Source organism: Lepus europaeus, chromosome X (genome assembly GCF_033115175.1).
Source record: "Lepus europaeus isolate LE1 chromosome X, mLepTim1.pri, whole genome shotgun sequence".
Classification (NCBI taxonomy): Eukaryota; Metazoa; Chordata; class Mammalia; order Lagomorpha; family Leporidae; genus Lepus; species Lepus europaeus.
In genome coordinates this window covers 100,364,155-100,387,091 of record NC_084850.1, presented here as the reverse complement: position 1 = coordinate 100,387,091, position 22,937 = coordinate 100,364,155, and the positions used below count along the sequence as shown (strand labels likewise).

Sequence of the window (22,937 nt, the reverse complement as noted above, 5' to 3'; positions counted from 1 at the left end):
GCTGACTAAATGGAGTAGGCATAAACAGAGATTGACACAGGAAAACCAGGACTTATGAGGCAGTTGGTATTATTTCCATTTAATACATGAGAAAAATAAGACACCCCACCACACTTTAAACCACTAGGACATGGTGATGTTGGAACTTGAATCCTTCCCTGGCTGTAGAACTAAAAGATCTGAACTTCATTCTATACACGATGGAGTGCAATCCAAGGGCTTTGTGCAGAAAGCTGTCACAGTTAGAGCTACGCAGGACAGATGAAAGGAGAGACTGGAATGGGGGAGATGAGTTGAGAGATAGCTGAAAAAGGTTCAGATGGAACATTATAAGGGCATACATGTGAGATGTTGACTTTGGGGATTTAAAGGAAGGGATGTGTGTGAGAGGTATCACAAAGGAAGAAATGACAGAGTTTGACTAGTGGTCAACTTTGGAGGGAGAAGAAGTGGAAAGATGATGCAAGATTTCAAATTATTTTAGTGAAAATATGATAACTAAAGGAAGTAATTGCCATCTAGAAAGTGAACATAATATTTTCTTAGCCTACTAGATTAAGAGAAAGTCTGCTTGCCAATAAGTTCACTTACTGACTTGTAACCATGAACAAATTATTTAACACTTCTTGGCCCAGTTTTACTCATTTGTAAAATGTGATGTTACCTGTCACTGCAAAAGGCCATAAACTAACACAGATTTTCTGAAAAGTTTTTAACCTCCACAGTTTTGAAATTTGAGTGTTCATGCTCAGTAACATGAAATTGAATCCTAGTGTTGAAAGCACTCACTTTCATATCATATTGTAAAAAATTGTAAAATTAACAATGATGTATTATCTCCCTCTTCTGGATTCCTGCTTTCTGTTATCATAGCCTTTAAATAGTTGCCAGGTGAATTATAAAATTGGCTTTATAACATCTTGTCTATGGTTGTCTTAAACTGTTATTTAAACTGTTTATCATGGTTTAAATTTTTTGTATGTTTATCTCAGCTCCCCAGATAGAGTGGAAGATATTTGAGAAACAGGAACATCACTTACTTCCCTTTATTTCTCCTAGCACTTTAAATAGGGATACTGATTAACTTGTTGATTTGCTTTGACCAGTCTCATTTGCAATGAGATTTTTCTGTGTTATACTCTGTTAATATGGTCTCAAGTAGTAGTGGGTTTTTTATAGCTATGTCATGCTATGAGCTCTTAATGAACCCAAGACCACTTCTTTTTCCAAGTGTCTCAAGTTCCGTCTCTCTCTCTCCTTCTCTTTCTCTCTCTCTGTCTCTCAATTAATTACAAAATATGAAGTGTTTCACAAATGTGCACTTCACCCTTATGAAAAGGCCATGCTAATCTTCTCTGTGTCTTTCCAATTTTAATATGTGTGCTGCTGAGGTGAGCACTCTTCCAAGTTTTTAAAGAACACTTCTGTATCTTTACTTAAACATTAATGTAGTTTTTTATTTCTTATTTATTTTGTTAGTTTTAGCACTATTATCATATGTATTTCATAAACATCATATCCATGCAATTAATAAAATATTGCTTGGTATATTAATTTTCTGTAACTACATAATAAATTACCATAAGCCTACTTGTTCAAAATAACATGCATTTATTATTTCAGTTTCTGTGGTTCAGGAGTCTCCTGGCTCAGCTGGGTCTTCTGCTCAGGGTCTCACAGGCTGCAGGCAAGAATTGACTGGGCCTGTGGTCTCATCTCGGGGTTCTCTTCCAAGTTTATATGGTTGTTGGTAGAATTCAATTTTGTGGTTGTAGGACTGAGGCCCTCAGATCTTAGGGGCTGTGTGAAGTTCTCTCCCATGTGGCTCTCTCTGAAGGCAGTTCATATCATAGCAGTTTGCTCCTTCAAGGCAGCAAGGAATAAAGTCTCTCTCATAATTGTAGGGAGGAATCACATATATATGGATGATATAGACACACATACCCTTAGTCACTGAATGGATAGCCCATTATGCTTGTCATACCTATTCTCCTGGCTGGAATCCAGTCATAGTTCCCACCTACACTCAGTAAAAGGGTGTTTGACAAGGATGTGAACACTAGCAGGTGGGCATTATTAGGGGTTGCCTTATGGTCTATCTGCTACATGTGGCATAGATGTGAATAGGGCTGATTGAAGACTTCCCAACTTAGCAGCAGTCCATCAGTTGAAGACTCACTAGGAAGCCTGTTCTACCAGCTATGACTCTAACTTTACTGTCATCCAGTGAAATTTTTTTTTCAGGTTTGCTTTCAAAGAGGATAATGAGAGGTGATATCCAATAATTTGCCTAAAGTCATTCATTGTATGGCACCTTCCATGGAGACAGTGAGTTCTGGAGTAAGAATGGAGTTGTGAACAAGGTGATTTCAGTTTGGTTGCCTCTCAGATAGCCAAGTAGAAATGAATATATCTCCTGGGCCTGGGGTTTAGGAACAGGTCTGGGCTGGAATAGAGATGGTAAATGGAGTCTTGGGTATGGTAAATTTTGAGAGAGGGGAAGGGTGCCAAGGGTAGAATTGTGGGGAAATCCAGGTACTGTGTCTGAGGGATTCCCCTGATCTCCTAATGTAACAACTCCTGCCCCACACCCCCCATAAAAGGAAACAAATTATTAAGCGTTAGGGGAAAATGACCATGTTTTTTATCTGCTTCTGCCATCAGCCCCATCTCTTCCTGTCTGTTCCATGTATGGCCGATCCATTTTTCCCTATTTGCTTCTGTTTTCCTTTCCTCTCCACTGGACCCACTCATGGGACCATAAACACATTTTTGTCTTCCTTTGTTGTGCTATTTCACTCCCAGTACCTGTCAAACCAGCCACTTAGCATTTCTGGGCCTCAGTTGCCTCAAATATTGAGCATTGTGATTTAGGGAGAAGATTAAGATCTTTAAGGACCCCTTTAAGACTTAAATTCTGTTCTGCCATCTTATTTCTCTCTCCTTTTCCATGTTTGGTTCTGTTGGCTGTCTAGTTCCTTTCTGAAACTCTCCTCCCTTAGCTACTTCTCTTTTCTGCCTGACTCTCCTACTGCTTTTCTATTACTTTTGCTTCTTTCTGCCCCTTGTCCATATTTAGTGGCACCAATTTCTTTGCAATTTTTTTTTCTTTTTGGACACTCTGCCTCTGAGATTTCATATACTCTTTTGACATTTCCACATTTTTTAAATCATAGAAGTAATATATGTATGTTCATCTTCAGAAAATGTTATAGAAGTATCTAGAGTAAAACTTGCAAATGTTCCTTCAACCTTCCTCCTGACCATGATCAGATTGGCATCATTTCTTCCAGGTGTTAGGTCCCAAGTCTATAAATGTAGCTGTATACACTAGTTTTCATCTAGAGCTGTGATCAAGATACTCATACTCCATGCTCCACCAGCACCATATCAGATGAGCTAGCTCAATGACAATGGACATGTGGTTGGTTTTTTTTTTCTGTTATTCTTACTATCCTGTGGTTCTTTCATGTCTTACATTTATTTCTTTTTTGTGACTCTGTAGCAGTAAAGACCAGCTATTCTGTATATGTTTCATTGATTCTATTTTATGTCTAATCAGCTCTCATTAGTACTCCCTGCATGATTGAGTGTAGAACCAGTCATTGGGAACCAGAATAGGTGAGCAGTTTGGTGGGTAACAGGAAGAGTGGACACATAATGGGGGAGAATTGGCTGGTAGAGGGTAGTACATTGAAAACTCTGATCAGTAAATTAAAGCCAGGGTGTTAACATTCAATAGATATATCATGGGATCTAAAACAAATCTTAATGTTAAATATTAGCTACTAAAATCAGCCATTTTGGTGAAAACATTGTTTTGGTTCTGAAAAAGACAGATGGATAGGCTCTGTAATATGAGGGGTCATTTTGCTAAAGTATATTCACTATATGTGTGTTAAATACAAAGTAACTAGAAAAGGTATGCCTTTTGAGAATATAGATTACCAATGAGAACTGATCATTGTGTGTCGTATTAATGAGTATGTGTCATAAGTAATGACACTGAAAATTACAGACCTCTGAATAAGCTCAATTCCAAAAGACTTTAGGGTAGCCATGGCAGAGGATCCATAGTAGTGGTACTCAGCTGGGGGCAATTTTTCCCTTATGGGGACATTTGGCCAGAGCTATAGGTATTTTTGGTTATCAGAATATGGGGACATTGTACTGACATCTAGTGGAGAAGGGCCACAAAAGCTGCCCAGACCACCCTTCTATAAGGAAGAACTATCTGACCCAAGGTGTCAGTAGTGCTGAAATTGAAGAACCCTGATCTAAGGAATTTGGGGTAGGGCAGGAAATTCATGGATGTCCTTTGTGCTTATCTAATTTCCTGTACTTCATAGCCTTGCTACCTAGTTGAAAGCTGCATATGTTAGTTGCTTGGAATTCAATGATACCAGCATAAATATGATAGATGAAACTTTTATTTACTTTTCTAGGTGTCTTAGTCATTTAATTGTTTAAATAAATTATCCCTAAACTTTGCCAGTGCCCATTTTTCCCAAGGGGAATTTGTTGCCAGACCACTTAAAAAGAGAGAAAAATAAGAATACTAAGACTTGTGATTTTTATCTTTTTTTATATATTTTTTAGAATATCTGAAATGTTAATCCTTTCTTTACAGGTTACCTAGATCACTTTTGGTTATGAAAACTGTGGAAAGTTATTAATTGCCACACACAAATGCCAGGCAGTAACAGGTGTCAGTTTTCTAGATTCTTGCTTTGCAGGTATCTGAATGCACTGCTCAGGGTCATTTGTGGCAGACTTTAGTCCACAGGTTGCTTTTCCCTAATGGCATCTATGATTTTGATTATGCCCACCTTCTCCTTCCCATTTCCCATCAGTTCCATTTTTAAAAGATTTATTTATTTGAGAGGCAGAGTTACAGAGAGAGTGAGAGAGAGAGACAGAGAGAGATTTTCCATCTGTTGGTTCACTCCCCCAAATGGCCACAACAGCCAGGGCTCGACCAATCTGAAGCCAGGAGCCAGGAACTTCATCCAGGTCTCCCACCTAGGTGGCAGGGGCCCAAGGACTTGGGCCATCTTCCACTGCTTTCCTAGGCCATTAGCAGAGAGCTGGATCTGAAGTGGAGCAGCCAAGATTTGAACTGGCGCCCACATGGGGTGCTGGTGCCACAGGCAGGGGCTTAACTTACTGTGCCACAGTGTCTTCCCCAACCTGTCCATTTTCATCAATGTTCAGTTGATAGATCTTTGTTTTAAATGTGATCTTGGATGGTTTGAGTAGCTACCCTTCTGGAAAGTTGATCTCAATTCTGAAGGCCCCTTATATGAAAGGCTGTCAGGAACAATAAACCCTTGCCAAGGCCATGAATTAGTTTCATGAACCTAGATGTTATGGAAGTTTTTCATTCCACATTTATGGATCTCTTCACATTCCGTTGTTAGCCCCTACTGGCCACGATTTTGGATCTAGTGCTGCTGCTTTCTTTGAGTTCTTATATTTTAATACCTAGTCATAAATAAGATATGTGATCTTATCTTAACCTAAGCTATAGCTCAGGAGTTTCAGTAGACTGCCTAAGGTCATGTAATGATTTATTCATAGACCCAAGGCCAGAAATCTGATTCCTTGGTCATCAGACCATTGTCCCTTCAATTTGACTATCACTTCTGTATCTTATCTTTTCTGATTTAAGTCAGTCTCCTGTGTAGCACAACCAAGTATGAGTGTTTGACAAAAGACTGGATGATCTTGGGTGCTGAGTATTTTGCAAATTTATGGAAGAATATTGGATTTTACCTGTCATCAGAAAAAAAAGGACCAACAGTAATCCAAAATAATGCAGAGTAAAGCATAAGAAGTTATAAATGTTTTACATATTTGCATAGCCAAAATATTATGGCACATAAGGATAGAGATTGGAAGAAGTACTAAGCTGACAGGACTGTTAGTATGACACAGCTGGATGGCATTTCTCTAAGCTACCATTTTGAAGAATGTTGTTTTTTGGACTCACTCCCAAATCCATTTGGCTAGCACTTTGGAATTTTAAATGGATAAAAAATATGAATTTCCATTGCTCCCAGCTGCCCTGCCTGGTTTAATAGCCAACTATTTTAAAGACAGAGGGTAGAACGAGCACTGATTTGCTTTATGAACTTGGGAAGTACACTTGGTTTTTTTAGCTTAGTTTTTTCATAAATGGGAGATAATGATGATGATAATGGTAGTTAATATTTATTAAGACCTTACAATTTGCCAGCTACTGTTCTAAGCCCCTTATACATATTATATTATTAAGCCTCAATACAGTTCTGTGAGAATAAGGTAAATACTATTATTAAAATTGAGAAAACTGAGGCAAAGAAAAATTAAGTAACTAGCTTTCACACCAGATTAGCACCTGGTATGAACTAAGATATACTAGGTATGTAATGTACACACAGGATTTCAAAGACTTAGTATGATGAAACTGTAAAATATCATTTATATTGATTACATGTTGAAATTATAATATTTTGAATATATTGGATTGAGTAAAATATAGCATTAATTTAACCTATTTTCACTTTTCTTAGTGTGGTATCTAGAAAATGTACAATTACATATATTGCTTGAATTTTTAAATTTCTGTTAGATAACACTGCTCTGGAGAGTTTTATTAAGCTAACTCTGCAGGTGGGTGATATCTCACCTTTATATCACAAACATGAGACTAAAAGCTGTGGAAGTAAAAAAAAAATTAAATATATTGGGGTAAAGTTTACTGCTCTATTCCTTAAGTCTCTAAGGTGGACATTAGGTCTGCTGAGTACATTATGAAGATGTGAAGACCAAGGAAGCTATTAAGCCCAGGTATGTTCTAGAATTTTAGTTCTATATACATCTATTGAACTGTAAGACTCTGTTGATATTGTGGCTCATATAAAAATCAATGACTTGGGAGCTAGACTTTAGCTTGGTGGTTAAGAGGCCTGCCTTCCACATTGGAGTACCTGAGTTTGATTTCCAGATCTGACTCCTGACCCCAGCTTCCTATAGTGCACACTCTGGGAGGCAACAGTGGCAGCAGTGATGGCTCAAGTAATTTGGGCCCCTTCCACCCACATGGGAGACCTAATTTGAGTTCCAGCCCCCAGCTTTGGCCCTAGCCTTGCCCCAGCCTTTGCAGGCATTTGATGAGTGAACCAGCAGATGGGAGCATCGTATTCGTCACCTGCTCTCTCTGTCTCTTAAAGAAATAAATGTTTTAAAAAATCAATAACTTGGACAGTGCTGTCAAAGAATTTGTAATGCAGTAGAATAAAAACCTTGTACACACATGACAACACATCAGATCATATATAATGGTGGTAGAAACAAAGGACTTAGGGGCAGGAGTAGTGGTAGAGTAGTTAAGCCACCACTTGGGATGCCTGCATCCCATATCAGAGTACCAATGAATCCTGGATCCTCCGCCTCTGATCCAGCTCCCTGCTAATGCACCTGGAAAAGTAATAGATAGTGGCCCAAATATTTGATTCCCTGCCACCCACATGGGAGACCTGGATGGAATTCTGGGCTCCTGGCTTCAGTGTGACCCAGCCCCAGCTGTTGTAGGCATTTGGGGAGTGAACCAGTTGATGGAAGATATTCTCTCTCTCTCTCTCTCTCTCTCTCTCTCACTCTCTCACTGCCCCTCTCTCTCTTTCTCTGTCATTCTGTCTTTCAAATAAATAAATCCTTAAAAAAATCCAAAAGGTTTAGAATCTTTAAAAAAGTAAGAGGTAATTTGCAGCTAGTGAAGAGGGCAGGTTTAGGAAGGAGATGACATTTGAACTGGTTGAAGCAAGATGTGTAGAATTTTAATGAGGTCCCCTCTGTGCTCAAAGGGACATGCAGAACTGTGTGACACGGTTTTCTGTTCAACCAGCAGAAGAAGTTCTCTGTGGCACAAAATGGAGGGAAGTCAGATTCCTTACAATATGGATTTTTAAGGACGTATTGGGTTGCTGTGCCTTCCTTATTGGACCCCTTTCTTGCAAATACATGGGAGCTTGCAGTCATAGAACAGAGGACTTATCTAAGTCTTTGGATTTCTGAGCTCCTGAATCAGCTAGGCGCAAGTGTTGATTAAGCACATAGCTCGTGCCTGTGAGTATGTTCTTGGGTATGCAGAGATGGATGGGCAGGCAGATAAATTGTTTTTAAACTGGTTAAGAAGCCCCTATCTTAAAATTTAGATTTAACATAAATTTCATCATTTCTAATCTCTCAAGCAAATAATTGCAGCTTCCTCCATGGGTGGAGCAAGTAAGGAGACAGAAGGAAGCCAGGAATGTTACTGTAACAGAAGCTTTTTTTTTTTTTAAGATTTATTTATTTGAAAAAGTTACAGAGAGTCAGAGGCAGAGGCAGAGAGAGAGACCTTCCATCTGCTGGTTCACTTCCCAAATGGCCACAATGACCGGAGCTGTGCCAATCTGAAGCCAGGAGACAGGAGCTTCTTCTGGGTTGCCCATGTGGGTGCAGGGGCCCAAGGACTTGGGCCTTCTACTGCTTTCCCAGGCCATAGCAGAGAGCTGGATTGGATGTGGAGCATCTGGGACACGAACCAGCACCCATGTGGGATACCGGCAGTGCAGGTGGCAGCTTTACCCACTACACCACAGCGCCGGCCCCATTGATGGGCTTTTAATGTCCACAAGTTTTCCACCTTTATGTAGTCAAATGTATCAGCCTTTTCCTTTACAGTTTATACTTTACACATTTTTCACCACATCAGAGAGAAAAGAATTCTTTTTTAAAGAAAAATTTATTTGAAAGGCAGAGTGACAGAGAGAGATATCTTCCATTTGCTGGCTTACTACCCAAATGAGCAAATGACACAGGAGCTGGGGCTTGGCCAGGCCAAAGCCAGGAGTCTGGAACTCTATCCAGGTCTCCTATGTTGGTAGAGGTCTGAGCACTTTGGCCATCCTCTGCTGCTTCCTCAGGCACATTAGCAGGGGGCTGGAACAGAAGCCAAGCATCCGGGAATCAACCAACACAATGCATCAGCATTGCAAGTGGAGTCTTAACTTGTAGTGCCACAATGCTGGCCCCAGGGCAAGGAATTCTAAGGGCTGAGCTGTGCCCACCCAGAGGTCCTGCCTGTTTCTTCTAAAACATACTCCAAGTACTTGGCAGCTGACAATTCCCTGTTCAGTGTGCTTCCAGGACTTGTAAGGGTCGCTTCCTGTAGTATTTTTTTTTAAATTCATTGACAGGTAGAGTTCTAGACAGTGAGAGAGAGACAGAGAGAAAGGTCTTCCTTCCATTGGTTCACTCCCCAAATGGCCGCTACGGCTGGTGCTGTGCCGATCTGAAGCCAGGAGCCAAGTGTTTCTTCCTGGTCTCCCATGCGGGTGCAGGGGCCCAAGCACTTGGGCCATCCTCCACTGCCCTCCCGGGCCACAGCAGAGAGCTGGACTGGAAGAGGAGCAACCGGGACTAGAACCCGGTGCCCATGTGGGATGGTGGTGCCACAGGTGGAGGATTAACCAAGTGCGCCACGGCGCTGGCCCCACTTCCTGTAGTCTTTCAAGTGCAGACTATGCCTTCCTGGACGAAGAGGTACTTTCTTGGCAAGAGAAATGTGGGTGGAAATACCCTCATATTTCAGGTTCATCCGTGTCTGTGGTATATATCAGTACTCTATTCCTTTCTTATGGCCTAGCTATGATTTTAAGTACATTTAAATCAAATTCATTTGGCATTTCCTTTGGGATAAGATGAGGTCAAAACTGAACTCACCCCAGTCTGCCCCCTCCCACCCCAATGCCGCTGTTGTTGTTTTATAGATGATACTGAGACTTGGGCTGCAGTTTATTCAGAGTCTTTGAGCTGTCTAGTGGCAGAGCTGTTTGTTAGGACAGACAGACTGATGCTTATCCCTCTGAGGCAGAAAGACCTGCGTTTGACACTGTAGTCTGTTACTGGCTTGCTTTTCATGGGTTATATAGGGATGGATTACTTAACCTCTCAGAGTCCCTAATTAAATAAATCAAGTTAAATAAGAGAATTCTACCTACCACTGTGACGTCACCACCATTCCACCCAGCTCGCTGTATTTTCCAGGTTATACCCCTTGTGGGCAGTGCCATCCTCAGGCTGCAAGCTGACCACTGTTTCTGTTTCTAAAGGACTTAGATTCCACTGCTTAAGCTCCATCTAGAACCTTGAAGGATGGGGGTGCATACATCTGTACACATTTGACAAAACACTTAGATTTTACAGTGTTGATATTTTTTATGGCTTCTGGTTAGCATTTAATTTTCCAAGGTTGTTAATTTGTGAGACACACAGAAAGAGAGAAAGAGAGCTCCCATTTGCTGGTTGACTAGACTAATGGCCACAGACAGCTGGGATTGGGCCAAGCTAAAGTTGGGAGCTGGGAACTCAGTCCAGGTCTCCCACAGGAGTTACTGGGATCTAATTACTTGAGTCATCATCTGCTGCCTGACTGGGTCTGAATTAGCGGGAAGTTGGAATCAGGAGCCAGAGCCGGATATCGAACCTAGCTACTCCAATGTGTAAGGCAGGTGTCTTTTTTTCTTCCTTAAGATTTATTTATTTATTTGAAAGGCAGAGTTAGAGACAGACAGACAGACATATTCCATTGCTGGTTCACTCCTCCAAATGGCCTCAATGGCCAGGGCTGAGCCAAACTAAAGCCAGGAGCCTGGAACTACATTTGGGATTCCCATGTGGGTGGTAGGGGGTCCAAGTGCTGCTTTCCCAGACTCATTAGCAGGGAGTTGGATTGGAAGTGGAGCACCCGGGACTCAAACTGGGTCACATCTGGTATGCTGGCAAGAATGTAGGTGTCTTCACCTGCAACTCAACTACTAGGTCAAACGCTTACATTGATTTAGAGAATAACCCTCACACAAGGCCCCATGAAGTACCATGAACCTGGCCATTGGTAAAAATCTGAGATAATTTGACTGCTTCTGTATGCAGATGCTTTTTGTTTTGACTTCAGTGTGTTTTCCATTGTCTAATTTAGTTTTCAGACATCTAGATTTTACTCAGTATTTTATATTGTGTCTCTGCTTTTAATTATGTACTATGTACTCTAAAGACAGTTCAACCTACCAACTGTTAAACTGACTTGCAACATGGCAAGTATCTTTCTTTTTAAAATTTTTAATGAAGTAAAACCTTACTGCTCTATTTCACCAGAGGTAGAAATATCAATTTATGTAGTTTGAGCTGAGAGAACGTGTTAATTAAAACTGTCAAGCTGTAGTGAATTTTGCAATTTTAATATCTGTTGCATCAATTGATGGGAGTGGTGATTGGAATAGGTATTAATACACAGATATTTTGTGACTCAATTATGATGACACTAATTCTGATGTGTCTTCAAACTGCAAGTTTTGGCAAAGCCAATACCGATACCTGTGCATAACATCTATCTTAAGTCTTTGAGCCTAATATTGTTGCCAATATTTGCCCTAGCCTGGAGCCATGTCACTTCCAGAAGGTCTGTATACTGGGGTTCAAATCCAAGCTGGTCTGTCATCTCATCCAAGATTCCTGGAATCCTATTATCTTACCTCAGGTCTTGGGCTGTCTCCCACTGAGGCTAGCAGGCTGCTCTCCCTGCATTGACCTTAGCAGGTGGTTACGCATTGCCCCACAAGCAGTGGCCCTAGTCTGGGGCTGCCTGGATTTGAGTTCTAGTTCTGGCACTTGACTGGGTATGCTCATAGTCTAGGGCAAATCATTCTGGGTTTTAGTTCTCACATCTGTAAAAGAGGGATAATATCTACCCTACAGGCTTGTGGACATGATTAAATCAGATAATAAGTATGTAGTGGTTATATCTACTAGCACGTTCTTACTGCTTTTACCATTGTTATTTCATTGTCATGAAGATTGAAATGTTTGAAAATTGCTCCTTGTACTGAGCCAAAATCTGCCTTTGTAATTTCTAATCCCTGTGGCCACACAGAAGAAAATCTTGCTTACCAGCCTTTCAGATGTTAGTATGGAAGCCCATTGTAAATTACAAAGTGTCATGTTACCTACAGTAAGGTATTTCATATTATCATTATGTGACAACCCATAGTTGAACCGTTATCTAACTTGTCCCCTTTACGGGTCACATCTTATATTTTCCAAGCTTGCATCCTTTCCAATGATCTTAACGTTACAAGATTTCTAGATAGTTCACTATTTAAATTGCATTACTTGGGCTATGCTCTAGTTCATTTATGTTTATTTTAAAACATGGCCCCACAGGGCCAGCACCCTGGCTCACTTGGTTAATCCTCCACCTGTGGTGCCGGCATCCCATATGGGCACCGGGTTCTAGTCCCGGTTGCTCCTCTTCCAGTCCAGCTCTCTGCTGTGGCCCGGGAGGGCAGTGGAGGATGGCCCAAGTGCTTGGGCCCCTGCACCCATGTGGGAGACCAAGAAGAAGCACCTGGCTCCTGGCTTCAGATTGGCACAGCGCCAGCTGTGGTGGCCATTTGGGGAGTGAACCAATGGAAGGAAGACCTTTCTCTCTCTCTCTCTCTCACTGTCTATAACTCTACCTGTCAAATAAATTAAAAAAAAAAATGGCCCTCAGGACTTACTTGGTCCCATATATGCAGTCTGAGTAGTGCAGAGCACAGTGATAATATACTATTTACTTCCATTCTCCCTTAAAAATACTTTCTTTGTTAGTGAAGTAGACTATTCTTTCCATTTGAGAGACTGTTGCTGTGTTGGCTAAGGAGAATTTTCAGATGAAGTCCCATTGAATTTCTTTTTTCAACTTGCATTCACTTATTTTTTCAACAGCTAGATTTTTAAAAGATTTATATATTTTAAAGTCAGAGTTACACAGAGAGAGAAGGAGAAGCAGAGGAAGGGAGGGAGGGAGGGAGAGAGAGATCTGCTCAATTTAATCACATATGTAGTTTTGTGTAACCACAATTACTATCAAGATACTTAACTACCATCACTGTAAGACTCCCTGTGCTACCCCTTTATAGCCACATCTCTTCCTCCCTCCTATTCCTTTTCCCCCCAAAGAAACCATTTATTTAATGAGTACAGATTTCATAAGTACAACTTTAGGAATATAATGATTCTTCCCATCATACCTGCTCTCCCACCCCTACTCTCACCCCATCTCCTCCTCCCTCTCCTGTTCCCAGTCCCATTCTCCATTAAGAAAAAGAAAAAAAAAACTGTAAAACTGTTCATCGACAGTCAAGACAAGGACTGTTCAAGTCATTGCTTCTCAAAGTTTCAATTTCACTTACACAGATTTCCTTTTAGGTGCTCTATTAGTTGTCACAGATCAGGGAGAACATAGGGTGTTTGTCCCTTTGGGACTGGCTTATTTCACTAAGTATGTTTTCCAGATTCATCAATTTTGTTGCAAATGACTGGATTTCATTTTTTTACTGCTTTGTAGTATTCTAGAGTACATGTCACATAATTTCTTTATCCAGTCTACTGTTGATGGGCATTTAGGTTGATTCCATGTCTTAGCTATTGTGAATTGAGCTGCAACAAACACGGGGGTGCAGAGAACTCTTTCATATGCTGATTTCATTTCCCTTGGGTAAATTCTCAGGAGTGGGATGGCTGGGTCATATGGTGGGTCTATATTCAGATTTCTGAAGTATCTCCATACTGTCTTCCATAGGGGTTTTACCAGTTTACATTGCCACCAACTATGGATTAGGGTACCTTTTTCACCATGTCCTCACCAGCATTTGTTGTTTGTTGATTTTTGTATGAAAGTGATTCTAACTGGGGTGAGGTGAAACCTCATTGTGGTTTTGATTTGCATTTCCCTCACAGCTAGTGATTCTGAGTATTTTTTCATGTGTTCATTTGCCATTTGAATTTCCTCTTTTGAAAAATGTCCGTTTAAATCCTTGGCCCAGCTCTTAAATGGGTTGTTTTATTGCTGTGGAGTTTATTGATCTCTTTATATATTCTGGTTATTAATCCTTTATCAGTTGTTTATCATTGTTTACAAATAACTTCTCCCATTCTGTCTATTGCCTCTTCACTTTCCTGAGTGTTTCTTTTGCAATACAGAAGCTTCTCAATTTGATGTAATCCCATTTGTTTATTTTGGTTTTGATTTCCTATGCTTCTGGAGTCTTTTCCAAGAAATCTTTGCTTGTGCCAGTGTCTTGCAGGGTTTCCCCAATGTTCTCTAGTAATTTAATGGTATCAGATCATAGATTTAGGTCTTTAATTCACCTTCATTCATAAATGAGAGCTTTGCAGACTATAGTATTCTGGGTTGACAGTTTTTTTTTTTCTCTTAAGACTTGTATTATATCTCACCATTCTCTCCTAGCCTGTAGGGCTTCTGATGAGAAGTCCTCTGTGAGTCTAATTGGAGATCATCTGAAAATAATCTGGTGTTTCTCTCATGCACATTTTAGAATCTTTTCATTATGTTTTACTGTGGAGAGTTTGATTACAATGTGTTGTGGTGAAGATCTTTTCTGATCATGGCTATTAGGAGTTTTTATGTGCTTCTTGTACTTGGATACCCCTTTCTTTCTCCAAATTGGAGAAATTTTCTGTTATTATTTCACTAAAAAGACCTTCTGATCCTTTCTCTGTTTCCACGCCTTCAGGAACTTCTAGAACCTTTATGTTGGGTTGTTTGGTAATATCCTGTAGATTCCCAACAGTGTATTTTAGTTTTCCAGTTTCTTCTTGTGTTTGGTCTGACTGTATAATTTCGTGTGCTTTGTCTTCTAAGTCAGATATATTTTCTTCTGCTTCACTGATTCTGTTGTTAAGGCTCTCCAATGTATTTTTTATTTGTTCTCTTGAATTCTTCATTTCCAAGAGTTCATTTTGATTTCTGTTTAATATCTCAATTTCGTGGGGAGAAATTTTCTTTAATGTCACGTATGGATTTCATTAGTTCATGCTTTTGCTTCTGATTACTTCTAAGTAATCCTATGATCAATTTTTTAAATTCCATTTCTGGCATTTCTTCAAGTCTCACCATCTTTGCAATCTAGTATTGAGTTGTTGTGTTCTTTTGGAGGTGTCATGTTGTCTTCCTTTTTTTTTTTCTTGTATTGATGCATTTGTTATTCAGCATATGTGGGGATACTTGTTGGTTTCTTTGATTTTTTGCTGTGGCAGCTTTTATCTTTGGACTATGTCTGATTGGATTAGTGGAGTGTCTGCTTTCAGGGACTACCTAGAGGCATGTGGTAGGTGTGGCCAGGGAGCTCTGTTCTGTGCTCCAGGGTGAAGGGCGTGTCTGAGGTGACACACCCAGGTTTGGCATGGTAAATCTCCCTTTTTTATCAGAGGGGAGGTTTCTTTTTGTCTGATGAGATAGACTCAGCTGAGCTCCTCTCCTTGAAGGAGACCAGTGCCTGGTTGCTAGCCCTGGTGAGTTTATTATTTGTCCGCTCTGCAACAAGGGCCACACAAAGGATCTGTGCAGTCCTCAGTGTGAGCTCAGATTCCCCAGCTATGTCTCTGGCCAGGTAACCAGGGAGCCTTGATTGTGTGGAGCCTCCCACAGTGACTGCCCAATGTCCCAGCCACACCCTGAGTCCTCCCATGTAGCCTCAGTGTTTTCACAGTCCTGGCACACAAGCCTCCCACAGTCACAAGCACTCAGCTGCCTGTCAGTTCTCCCAACTAGACTCAGGAGTCTCCACTTGGCTGGTTGCTGGGCACAGACACTAGCTGATGCAGCTGTTACCTATGTCCAAAATGATACCTACTCTCTGTCAGCTTGTTACAGGATGCCTTTGCAGGATGACCGGGGAGAGAGAAAACATGCCTCCGCTTTTTTTTTTCTCCTCTAGTTTGGCGGGTACACTATCCCCCACGGGGCTCTAAGCCAGATTCCCTCTAGGCTCTTCCTGCAGCTTTTTTGCCAGTGGCTTGGGCTGCTGTGGTCAAACTATAGTCTTCCTTCATTTCTTGGTCTGGCATTATCTTTTTCTCTCTGAGATTACCAGCACTTGCTTCTCAGTTAGGAATGTAGGTTATCTCAGTACTATAGGATGTACTTTGTGTTAAGCCTGCATACCCTAATTCATTTGCAGTACCTTGATACTCTTGATTAAGTCACCTTGTGTTTGGCCCTGGTGGACTTTTTTTATGTTTTTGTTATGATTTCCAGTTTGAAAAATTATGATTGTTTAAGATGGATTATAAATAGGAATTGAATCATTCCATTTGTGTTCTTTGCATAGTTGCTTTGTCTCTCTTTTGATCACCTGTTCACACATATCATCTACTTAGGGTAGACGATCTTACCTCGAAAAATCTGTGCCTGCCACAGCTCCATTAGTTCCTATAGCCTATCAGCATGTTTTCTGTGCAGGTACATTGTGTTTTTTAGTTGTTTCTCTCATTTTTAAAATTCAAGATCATAAGAGATTGATATTATGAGACCTTTTCCTCCAAATCTTTGATTCCTGGCAAACATTAGTCCACTTAATTGTCACTGTGGTCTCTTGTAGAATTTCTCATTCCCAATATTTAGTTCATGTCTTTGTGCCTATCATTTTTATGTCCATTGTCATTATCCTAACAGTACTGAAGATGACATAACTGTATTTCCTGGTTTCTTTTACTCCTACTTTTACCAATCAATTCTTCTTTCTTTGTCAGACTTAATTATGGAATTTGTAGTTCCTCTCATTTCTTCCTCATCATCTTAAAGGAAGAACTTTCCCTCTTACAAATTCACCATAGGCCTTCTTGTTTCATAAGCATATTTTTGCTGACTGACATTCCTTTATCAGATTTGTGCTCTTCAAAATTCTTGTTCTTTGATCAAAAACTGTCTATATATTCACAACTAACTTTTTTTCTTGGAACTTCTTCCCTTGATGACACTGTTTTATTTACAGCCCTTTCAAATGGAAGCTGTTTGTTTTCTTTCTTTCTTTTTAAGATTTATTTATTTGAAAGGCAGAGTTACAGAGAGAGAAATAGAGAGACACAGAAAGAGAGAGATCTTGCATCTGCTGGTTCATTCCCCAAATGGTTGCAACAGCCAGGTCTGGACCAGGCCAAAGTCAGGAGCCAGGAGCTTCATCCAGGTCTTTCATTTGGGTGACAGGGGCCCCAGCACTTGGGCCATCTTCCATTGCTTTCCCAGATGCATTAGCAGGGAGCTGGATGGGAAGTACAGCAGCTGGGACTTGAACTATCACACATATAGGATGTCAGCATTGTAGCTGGTGGCTTAACTATACAGCACAAAGCTGGCCTCTGTTTTCTGGTAAATTCCTCAATCTCAAGTTAGCTTTTGGTGCCTGGCAAATTTCCTTTTCCCTTGTTCTTTGACATGTCTACTATCAGGTAGTATATCAACTCTCTTCGTTGGCATAGACCAATCCCTGGGTTGTTAATGTGCATTCTTTTTTGTTGTTTAAAGATTTATTTATTTATTTGAAAGGCAATGCTATATATAGAGAGGGACACACACATACACACACACATACACGTACACATACGCATACACACATGTGCACATTTATCTTCCATCCACTGGTTCACTCCACAGTGCTAGGAGCTCCATCCAGGTTTCCCCAACAAGTGGCAGGGGCCCAAGTACTTGGGCCATCTTCTACTACTTTCCCAGGTGTGATAGCAGGAAGCTGGATTGGAAGCAGAGCAACTGGGACACAAACTGGCATTCATCTGGGATGCAGGCACCAGAGGCCATGACTTAACCCACTGTTCTACAGTGCTGGTCCCCTGCTGTATGTTCTTTGAGGCCTCTGGCATCTTAGTGTTCTATGCTACCCCAACCACTGGTGTCATCCTAAACCTCATCAGTGGCCACCTGCTACATCATCAGTTGCCCCAAATGTAACACCTTCTTGACCTGCAACTGCATGGCCTTCATTTTCACTGAGCTTCAGCAGTCTCTTCCCATGGCCATAGCAAAGTCGTGTCCCCCTCTGGAACTGTTTTGCATCTGATATTTCGAACTCTGAAATAAGTGTTTAGACAGAAGCCTCTTGCCTTCTGCATCGGTTGTTCCCTCATTCTCAGAGAACCTCTTTGACCTTGTGGACACATCTAGTCAATTGTTGGACTTTCAGCTCTCTCTTGCCTTTGCATTCTTTTCCACCCACCAACCATTTCCCACCCCCACCCAACCCTGCTGGCCATTTGATATTAATTCTCACAGTACCCTCAATCCCCTCCTGGCCCTCTTGTTCTCATGCACCTGCCCTGCCAATTCCCAAACTTAGATGGACTTGAACATCTGTTCTCTTCTGCCCCGTTCCCAGGCTGCTATGTAAGTACTAGGGAAAATTGCCTCACCATGCTGATGATATCCATGACCGAACTGTGATTTCTAACCACAGCTGGATCTTCAACGGCTGCTCCCTAATCCTTTTTTACACATTCCTACTTGGTTTCTTTTCCAGCTTCCCACAGCAACTGTTCCATTGTCTTACCACACCCCATCTAGCCCCTAACTTAGCCCCCCATATCCCAGATTCTCCCCCATAGATAAGCTAGTTACATAGTCTCTTGTAAAAAGACCCCACTGATCACAACCCCTCTCCCTCCAGATGTCTATTTCCATGGCTACTTTTATCTTTGTTGTTTTTGTATCATCTTTTCCAAGGCTAACATTGTTTTTCCTTTTCAGCTATTCCCTGATGCCTCCTTTAAGATATTTTTTTCCGTTAATCATTTCTCTGCTTTCTCGTGTATCTTCAGTATTTTTCTAAAAGAGCCTTTTTGTTCGAACATATTCAAGAATTCCCCACCCACCCTTCTTTTTTAATCCTAGCATGTGAACAGGCTAATGGAATATCATTTTCCCTCCCTTTATCTCAAAACCTGTTGGAAGAATCACTTATGATTCTTCATTTTCCAGTTTTCAACTCAAGAAATCTGGCTTCTGTACCATTCCCTCTGTTACAAACTGACTTCTCACAGGTTACCATAACTTCCAAATTCAGATTGGATGGATCGTGTGTCCCAAGACAGGGAAAACAGAGGAGGGAAGATGTGTGTGCACATGAGATGACCTATGCATGTTTAGAGGGCAAAGGAAACAATTCAATACTATGCCTTTTTTTCTGTTCCACGGAAATACATAGTGTGATCCAATAACAGCACTACTTTCTTCTTTTTGCTTTTATTCTCAACCAAATATTATTTGCCATGTTTCCACCTTCTGGTGTATTGGAGTCCATTAGAAAATACTGTCTTTTTTGCTTGTTTGTTTTTACTACAAACAATGACAATGATGAAAACAATGATGATGATAGTGGCCACCTCTTGGGTGCCTACTCTGTATCATACACTGTGACACTTATTTAAATTTATTATAATTTTTAGTTTTCATTAACAACTTACTAAGTATTTTAATACCCAACTTGTAGATGGGCCAGTTAGTGTTCAGAAAGGGCAAATGTGCTGACCAAGATCACATGACAATTATGAGGCAGCACAGGGAGTTGAGCCTTCGTCAGCCTGACTTCAAAGCCCATCTCCTTAATTCTGACACTACTGCCATCTATGATCAGGTGTCAGATGCCACCTCACCAGCACTTGATGTGTTAACTGTGAGATCATACTTGCTTTCTGGTGTTTGAAGCATACCAATGACTTGTTACCGATACTTGCAAATCTCTATGGAGATTTTGCCAGCCCCAGGTATGATTTACTAGAAATCCACTATGGATTTTCTTTCTATGTCACATTTGGTGGTGTTTTTCTCTTCCTTTAAAATTTTCCTTTAAGTCCGTATTCATCATATTCGTGAATCAGCAGCACAATAATTTTTTCCTGGTTTTTGTGAAATTTCCTCCATCCCTTGCCAGAAGTCCACCATTCTGAGATTTAAAGTATTTCTTCAGAAAACCCTATCCTATTCCTAGACATAATGTAAGGAGAAAGATAATCATTTCCCATATTTTCCTTTCTAGTCGAAATTCATAATCTTCAGCATGATTCTAAAGTCTTCAGTTTTCTATTCAAGCTTTCAAAATCAGTGGAAGTATATTTGGGATCTTCTTGTATATATATATATATATATATATATATATATATATTCCAGATCTAAACATTTGCAGGACCAAAAATAAACAAGGAGATGTACAGAATCCATGCTTATCTCTGTGGAAGAGTCTAAAAAAGATCCTATATGTGAGAATCAGCGGGGACTGACAAATAAAAAGATAGCTCCTGCTGTCGATTGAGCTGAGACAATTGCAGGATTAATAGGAATCATTGTTTCTCCCCAAGTCAGGCATCAGCTGTACAAAGCCACAAAGATACCCTCTTTTGGTGATGGTTCCCTTCTCATCAATTATGCCTCGATTCCCAATTGCTGAGCCACTCTTGCCTCAAACTGCCCTAGTTCTCTCTGCTTCTCCCAATCCTGCCACAGAAATACTACCCCATCCAGGACCGATCCCTACTTTGCTTAGGCTCTCTCTGGACTCCTTCAGCAGCAGCCCACAAGAAGCTTCCTTCCTTCTTCCCTCTTATTCAGCATGATTCCATGGTTCCTCAGAAATGTTGTTCCTTACAGTGAGTGAACAAATCTTGATTTTGTTGCACTACAGGCTCATCCTGGGTAACTTTTTGCTGATTGGGCTTTAAATATCATTCTCACCTTGAGCTTCCCCCAAATGAAAATTTGACATATTTAGTTTCAAGCCTGGCCCAGTTCCGTATTTTCTACCTTGAGAATGAAGGCCCCAGCATTTTTATTTGCTCAGTGCAGGTTGGTGTCATCAACAGCCTAGAGTTAGTAGCATGAGCTAAAACTCTAATATTCAAATGATATTAGGAAATTGACACACCTGGGTCACTGCTATACATGGTGGTAAAAGGAATGTAGACTGAGCAGTCAGTGAATCTAGAGGGAGCTGAGAAATAAAAGAAGTAAGAGATATGAATTGGCTTTAAACATATTTGTAGGGGCAGACATTTAGTTTAGCAGTTAAGACATCAGTTAAGATGCCCAAGTCCCATATTAGAGTACATGAGTTCTGTTCCCAGCTCCAACTCCTGACCTCAGCTTCCTGCTAATGCACATCCTGGGATGCATCAATGATGGCTCAAGTATTTGAGTTCTTGGCTCCTGGCTTTAGACTAGCCAAGTCTTAGCCATTGTGCAGGCATGTAAGGCATTTGTGCAGTGAACCAGTGGATAGGAGATCTCTCTCTGTTGCATGTGCTCTCTCTCGCTTGCTCGCTCTTTCTGCCTCTCAAATAAAATAAAACAAAGATATAAATAGCTCTAAGGAAATTTTTGAGTTGCAGTGAGCTACAGGAGCAAGGGCAAGTGTGTTGGGGTAGAGTAGAATGGCTTGTCTAAAAGGATGGGGGCAAGAATGAACAAGTCAGTTTGGAACAATAGCCAATCCTTTAAGACTAGAGAGACAAACAAGAAAGCCTATATTTGTTTATCTCTCTTTTCTGTGAAGTATACTGTTTGAGGGCTGTGGAGAGGATGATTAGGATTTCAGAAGATACTGTTAGAGTAGGTAGCCATCATCATAATGGAAAGCTAGTCTACAAAGGTAGAGGAATGGAACTATCTAGCATGCCCCAGAATAGGGTGGTTATCACTTACAACTTATTGCATGCTCTGTGCTGAGAAGCCCAAATCTATATCTGTCTGTTACCTATATTTATAAACACACAAACACACACACACCTGGCAGCTTCTTTTGAACATAATTTACTTGCTATCTGTGAAGAAGATGCTTTCAATTTCTGCTCACTTGGATTGCTCAGAGCAAGATGATATTTCTTTTTTCTTGATTGCAGTTGGGGAATTTGATTTCCCTACTTAGAAGGCATCTCAGGGCAAATATTACAAACAGGGTTAGTGTTTTCCCAAAAAAGATGATTGATTAATGAATTCCATGTCAGAGTTATTTTGAAAACCTGTGCTATTTTCCAATGGGGGCATTTACAATATTTTTTTCTTTTTGTCAGTCATGTTGAAGTCTGTCTTTTTTCTTGTTGCAGCTGAGAAATACTAAGGAATGCCTGTAGTGCATCATGATTTTGACTGAAGCCAAAGTCTAAGTTCTGCTGCTTTTGCAGTTAAAGAAAGCACCTTTATTTATTTATTTATTTTTAAACTTTTATTTAATGAATATAAATTTCCAAAGTACAGCTTATGGATTACAATAGCCTCCCCCCCCATAACTTCCCTCCCACCCGCAACCCTCCCCTTTCCTGCTCCCTCTCCCCTTCTGTTCACATCAAGATTCATTTTAATTCTCTTTATATAAAGAAGATCAGTTTAGCATATATTAAGTAAAGATTTCAACAGTTTGCACCCACATAGAAACACAAAGTGAAAAATACTGTTTGAGTACTAGTTATAGCATTAAATCACAATGTATAGCACATTAAGGACAGAGATCCTACATGAGGAGTAAGTGCACAGTGACTCCTGTTGTTGACTTAACAAATTGACACTCTTGTTTATGGCATCAGTAATCACCCTAGGCTCTTAGCACGAGTTGCCAAGGCTATGGAAGCCTTTTGAGTTCAGCAACTCTGATCATATTTAGACAAGGTCGTAGTCAAAGTGGAAGTTCTCTCCTCCCTTCAGAGAAAGGTACCTCCTTCTTTGATGGCCCCGTCCTTTCCACTGGGATCTCGCTCACGGAGATCTTTCATTTAGGTCATTTTTTTTTTTTGCCAGAGTGTCTTGGCTTTCCATGCCTGAAATACTCTCATGGGCTTTTCAGCCGGATCCACATGCCTTAAGGGCTGATTCTGAGGCCAGAGTGCTATTTAGGACGTCTGCCATTCTATGAGTCTGCTGTGTATCCTACTTCCCATGTTGGATCGTTCTCTCCCTTTTTTATTCTTAAAAATATTTATTTGAAAGTCAAAGTTACAGAGGGAGAGACAGAGAGATCTTCCGTCTGCTGGTTCACTCCCCAAATGACCACAAACGAGCAGGGCCAGGCCATATC

The 22,937-nt window shown here is 40.6% G+C and overlaps 1 protein-coding gene and 1 non-coding gene across 3 annotated transcripts in view; one reads left to right on the top strand and one right to left on the bottom strand.

Annotated features, from left to right (window-relative positions):
- The window catches only part of CLCN5 (chloride voltage-gated channel 5), a 178,668-nt gene that overhangs the window by 22,684 nt on the left and 133,047 nt on the right, over positions 1 to 22,937 (top strand). The gene's annotated exons all lie outside the window — the stretch shown is intronic.
- Positions 1,293 to 1,399, bottom strand: LOC133753867 (U6 spliceosomal RNA). Its single transcript, XR_009865108.1, has one exon. It is a non-coding gene; the product is annotated as a U6 spliceosomal RNA (small nuclear RNA).